The following is a 5419-nucleotide window of genomic DNA, read 5'->3' on the forward strand; positions in this document are numbered from 1 at the left end:
GTTCCCTTGCTGTCGCATCATTCCCTGCAGATCCGCCGTCGTCTCTTCTGTTAAACTCGTTTTTCCCGATGGGATTGCTCTCACGTGTGTATTGCCCGTTCCTTTTGCCATGGCCGCCACCCAAACATCCGACTAGACCATTAACTGGTCGACGTGGCCAGTCGAATGGCCATACAACCGCTCAACCCATTCACTTTACACTTTGCAAACATTTTCAAAGTAAAATTCATGCAATCTGACGGAAGAAAGGGTCGAGGCACTTACCTGTGCGGCCGCAACACGATTTTTCGGTTCTTGGACGATGATGAGTGGATCTATTTGCTGCTGGTGAATTTGCACAGGCCCGGAGGTTCATATTCACAGGCCGCCGACGATGGATTTGATGCTTCGGCTGCATGCGCCCGCATTTTCATTGCATATGGCAAGCGCTGTGAATGGTGTACACTCTAGCGGGCTTAACTGTTACGGGACTCCTGCAGGATGTCTTGTAACAGTTTTCCCTCCTCGGGTGCATGCTGCACGACGAAGGCAATGGCCTCACGATCATGCTCCCAGAGCTCATGGATGGCTGGGATGAATATGGTATGACATCTCAGCGATTTTTTCATCTTAAAAATTGCTTTCTCTTGATAACTCAATGATCTGCTTTGATGGCGCAGGTAACTTCATTGCATGTCGACAAAGATGGTAGAATGAGGTGACAGCAATGTGTAAGGGTGACAACAGTAGCTTGCATGCATCCAAACCGATCCTTGGTCGTTAGATCTCCTCATAAAATGAATTATGGGTCGTCCCGAACTTCTACAGGAAGTTTCCTGTAGAAATACAAAACTTCCTGTAGAAAGTTGTGTTTCTTGTAGAAAGTCCGCACCTTCCTGTAGAAAGTCTGCATCTTCCTGTAGAAGACTCAAGCCGTGATGAAATTGTGCACATACCTTGGAGAAAATGAGTATTCTTGGAGGACGTGCTGGTGAGGTCTCCTGGCAGCATGATAAGGATCCTTGGCTTTGAGTTGGGAGGCCTCCTCTCCTCCATAGAACACCTGCAACCTGCATGCAATTTCACATTATGAACTTGTTGTCCTTGTCTTTTTTGCTTATTGTTTTTTTTTCTTTTTTCCTTTTTTCTCTTTTTTGAAAGATAACAGGGGCGCCTCAATGAGGTTTTCACCCTTGCCATCTGCCTTAAGCGCCTCAGAGAGGTTTTCACTCAAGGATCTTTTCCAAATCTCTCTTTTTTTTTTTGAAAGACAATAGGGGCGCCGCAATGAGGTTTTCACCCCTACCACCTACCTTGGGCGCCTCAGGAAGGTTTTCACCCAAGGATCTTTATTATTTATTTATTTTTATTTTTATTTTTTTTTAGATCTTTCAGGGTATGCCCAAAGCAGAGGCAGAACCCTTCTCTATGACCAACACTGATTTCTCCATAGTTTTGGTGAACTCTTGTCTTGAGAGAGGTTTCCTGTAGATCTTCAATCAATGCCCATTGACAAGCATGGGGATGGCTTCCTCATCAATGGTCCGAATAAGAACAGGTCCATTGTCATGACATTTTTCCACTGCATATGGTCCCAGCCATCTGGTTCTCAGCTTCCCCTTGAAATCTTTATACCTGGAGTCATACAACAGTGCCCAATCTCCTGGTTGGAATTGCTTGTCATTGAGGTGTTGGTCATGCCACACCTTTCTCTGAAGTTGAACCACTTCCGAGTGAAGGAGGGCCTGCATTCGGTGCTCGTCCACTCCATTCAGCTGCAATAACCTTTCTTGTTGTGCATGGCTGAGATCTACGTCCAGCTGAGCTGCCATCCTCAAAGTGTTGTATTCAAATTCAATGGACAGCAAAGCTTTCTTCCCATAGACCAGCTCATAAGGTGTGAAGCCGGTTGTGGTCTTCCAGGTGGTGTTGTAAGCCCATGTGGCCTCAACCAGGCAATCTGCCCAGTCCTTTCTGCTGTTGCTCACCACCTTAGTCAAGATCCCTTCCAATGTTCTATTGGTGACTTCCACCTGCCCATTTGCTTGAGGGTGATAGGGGGTGGAAGTCCTATGCTTGATCTTGTGATGAGCTAGTAAGTCTTCAACTAGGTTGGATGTGAACTGGCTCCCTTGATCGGTGACCAGCTCTCTTGGGTAGCCAAACTTGTAGAAGATGTTTTCTCTTAAGAACTCGGCCACCTTTTCTTCTGTTGTTGCTTTGATTGCTTTAGTCTCTGCCCACTTTATCAGGTAGTCAATACACACAATGATGTAAGACCTTTGCCTCGAAGGAGGGTTGATTGGACCCACAAAGTCCATACCCCACTTCTCAAATGGCTCAAGAGTCACTTGAGGTTGGAGAGGCATCTCATCCCTTTGAGTCGGTTTCCCCATTCTTTGGCATTGGTCACATTGGCTGGTATATCTTCTGACATCTTGATGAAGTGTGGGCCAATAGTAGCCCGCCTGCAGGATTTTGAAGACAGTCCTCTTTGCTGCAAAATGTTCCCCATAAGGCCCATCATGACAGGTGAGGAGGATATCAAAGACTTCCTCCTCCCTTACACAGCGCCTTAAGATCTGATCAGGGCCAAGCTTGAACAGATTGCCCCCGATCCAAGTAAATGAGGCACTTTTTCTGATGATTCTGCTCTTCTCTCTTGAATATAGGTGTGGAGGGAACTGTGCTGAAACAAGGTAGTTTGCTATATCAGCAAACCATGGAGAGAGTGTTGAGATAGCAAACAGATGTTCATCAGGCATCTGGTCATCCACTGTTCCATCCTCATCTGCAGACAAATCCAATCTAGTTAAAAAGTCAGCAACAACATTTTCTTTACCTGGTTTGTCAACAATGGTCAAATCAAACTGCTGCAACAAAAGTAACCATCTAATAATACGAGCATTCACATCTGGTTTATTCATTAAATATCTAATTGCAGCATGATCCGTATGTACAAATGTTTGATATCCAGTAATATAATGTCAGAACTTGTTCAGTGCATGGACCACAGCCAAAAACTCTTTCTCAGTTACAGTGTAATTCAGTTCAGCTTTGGACAAGTTTTTGCTAACAAAGTAAATGGCATATGGAAGTTTTTGTTCAACTTGTCCTAAAGCTGCCCCTATGGCTTTGTTCGAGGCATCAGTGTGGATGTGGAAAGGTAGGGCCCAGTTTGGACCTCTCAAGATTGGGGCTGACACCAACTTGTCCTTTAATTCATTCAAAGCCCTCTGACAATCGTCAGTCCATTTAAACTCCACATCTTTTGCCAACAGGCCAAACAATGGCGAGGCTAGCTTGCTGAAGTCTTTAATGAATCTCCTGTAATACCCTGCTAATCCTAAGAAACTCCGAACATCCCTTACCTTTTGGGGAGGTAGAACCTTCTTGATGAGGGCAATTTTGTTAGGATCCACTTGCAACCCTTGGCAAGAAATGGTATGGCCTAGCACGGTCCCTTCAGTCATTGGGAATTCACATTTTTCAGGACTAAGGGACAGGTTCATCTCGATGCATTTGGTTAAGACTTTTCCCAGATTGGACAATGCTTCCTGGAAGTTGGCCCCATAAGGAGTGAAGTCATCCATATAGATTTCCACTGCATCATGGACCAGCTCCGAGAAGATGCTTAAGACAGCTCTCTGGAAGGTAGCAGGAGCATTGCATAGCCCAAATGGAAGAACTCGGTAGGAAAAGGTACCCCAAGGACAAGTGAAGGTGGTCTTATCTTGGTCTTCCGGGCTGATTTGGATCTGGTTGTACCCGCTAAACCCGTCCATGAAAGAGAAGAACTTCTTTCCTGCCAGTCCATCCAACACTTGATCTATGAAAGGTAGAGGGAAATGGTCTTTCTTAGTAGCTTTGTTCAGTTCTCGGTAGTCCACACAGATTCTCCATTTCCCATTTTTCTTGGGAACCAACACCAGAGGGGACACCCATTCACTATCTGAGATGGGGTAAATGAATCCGGCGTCCAGCAGTTTTTGCAATTCTTCCTTGACAATGTCCTTAAGGGCTGGATTCATTCTCCTCTGAGGTTGCCTAACCGGCTTACAATCCTCTTTGATGTATATGTAATGGGTACAGACCGAAGGATGGACTCATTTCATCTCCTTATAGATCCAAGCAAAAGCATCTAGATGGCTGGCCAACAGGCTACACAGCTCCTTTTCCTGGGAAGGAGATAGGGAGGAGCTGATCTTTAACGTTCTCTCAGGGTCGAACTCCACATTCTTGACTCTGGGAGTGACAGGGTTGGTTGTACAAAGATCCACTAAGGTGCTGGCTTGGGCATCCTCCACCAATTTCTCTAAGGATAGTGCACTGGAAGGTGGATTCTGGATCAAGGTCTCAATCAAGTCATCCTCGGTTGGGGGGTCTCTTCTAGTGGTATCTAGGGTGCACAAAGGTGCTGAGTACACCTCATCCTCTTCTCCTTCCTCCAACCATAGTGGTAAGTCATGCTCTAAGGAGGGTTAGGCAGGAGGGTATAGGACTAGCTGCTTGGACATAGGACCATTTTTGATGGTCATGTTTCCTGCACGACAACTTATGTAAGCATCTGCAGTGGCTAACCAAGGCCTTCCCAAAATAAGAGGATATCCAGTAAGCTTTGCCTTGGGTTGCAGAACCAAGAAATTTGCAGGGTATTCCCAAGAGTCGACAGAGACCAAGACATCCTCCACAATCCCTTCAGGAGTCACGGTGGAGCGATCTGCTAGTTGCAGGACTGTCGAGGTCTTCCTCAAGGAACCCTGAAGATTGAGTTTGAGCATGGTATCCCTGGTCATCACATTAATGGCAACCCCCAAATCAATCAAGGTGTGAGGTATGATGGTGCCATTGATGTGGACATCTACTACAGGACTCCCAGGATCTAGATACTTTGGGCAGATGACTTGTCCTAACATAAGGTCAGACAGTTGTCCTAAGACATTGATGGTTGAAGCATCTCTCTTTCGCCTGCCTGGGTGTTTGAAACACTTTTCCTTAACCAGTTTGTTGTATATTGGCACATCCTTGATGGCTTGGAGAAGTGGTATTTTCACACACAACTGCTTGAGCTCTCCCAGAAGCTCATCCTCCTCTGGGTTGGGTTGTGTGGTGGCTGTTAGTCTCTCAGGAAAGGGTGGAATAGCCTTTGGTTCACTTTCCTGTTTATCTTCCTCATCCTTTGGGGGAGGAGGTTGGCGATCCGGAAGAGTCTTTCCAGATCGAAGATTGATCTCCTCGATCTCCACAGCATAGGTAGGGCACGAGGTTCAGTTGATCTCCTGGGCCTGTCTATTGTTGGGGTTCGGGTTCAGTTGAGTAGGTATTTGAGGTTGCCTTGGAGGAGAAGGAGGTAATGGTTGAGGTTGAACTGGTGGTGGAGGCAAAATGGCGGGAGGAGTGTTGTATTGGGGCCTCCACCCCGACTGAGGTGCATTCCACT

This window comes from Pinus tabuliformis, chromosome 2_1, assembly GCF_031772625.1.
Source record: "Pinus tabuliformis cultivar Carrire ecotype Pingquan chromosome 2_1, CPIR1, whole genome shotgun sequence".
Lineage (NCBI taxonomy): Eukaryota > Viridiplantae > Streptophyta > Pinopsida > Pinales > Pinaceae > Pinus > Pinus tabuliformis.